Consider the following 993-nt stretch of genomic DNA (forward strand, 5'->3'; position numbering starts at 1 on the left):
AGGCTCTGTGTGACCTAGGGTCAAGTATAAATCTTATGCCACTCTCTGTAATGAAGAAACTGTGGATCTTTGAGGTACAAGCTGCAAAAATCTCATTAGAGATGACAGACAAGTCAATAAAACAAGCTTATGGATTGGTAGAGGACGTATTAGTGAAGGTTAAAGGCCTTTACATCCCTGCTGATTTCATAATCCTAGACACTGGGAAGGATGAGGATGAATGCATCATCCTTGGAAGACCCTTCCTAGCCACAGTAGGAGCTGTGATTGATGTTGACAGAGGAGAGCTAGTCCTTCAATTGAATGGGGACTACCTTGTGTTTAAAGCTCAAGGATCTTCCTCTGCAACCATGGAGAGGAAGCATGAAAAGCTTCTCTCAATACAGTGTCAAACAAAGCCCCCACAATCAAACTCTAAGTTTAGTGTGGGAGGCCACAACCAAACTCTGAGTTTGGTGTTGAACCCCCACATTCAAATTCTAAGATTGGTGTTGGGAGGTCCCAACAATGCTCTGAACATCTGTGAAGCTCCATGAGAGCTCACTGTCAAGCTATTGACATTAAAGAAGCACTTATTGGGAGGCAACCCAATTTTTATTTATCTATATTTCTATTGTTCTTTTATGTTTTATTAGGTTTATAATCATGTGGAGTCAAAAAACAATTGCAAAAATTAAAAACAGAATAAAAAATAGCAAAAGAAAAAAGCACACCCTGGAGGAAGAGTTGTCTGGCGTTTAAACGCCAGAAACAAGCATCTGTCTGGCGTTTAACGCCAGAAACAAGCATCAGGATGGCGTTAAATGCCAGAAACAGGCTACATTTGGGCGTTTAACGCCAGAAACAAGCTGCAATCTGGCGTTAAACGCCAGGATTGCATAAAGAGGGCATTTTAAATGCCTAAAATATGCAGGGATGAGAAATTCTTAACACCTTAAGATCTGTGGACCCCACAGGATCACCTCAGGATTTGTGGACCCCACAGGATTCTCA

The sequence above is a fragment of the Arachis duranensis genome, chromosome 4 (assembly GCF_000817695.3).
Source record: "Arachis duranensis cultivar V14167 chromosome 4, aradu.V14167.gnm2.J7QH, whole genome shotgun sequence".
NCBI classification, from domain to species: domain Eukaryota; kingdom Viridiplantae; phylum Streptophyta; class Magnoliopsida; order Fabales; family Fabaceae; genus Arachis; species Arachis duranensis.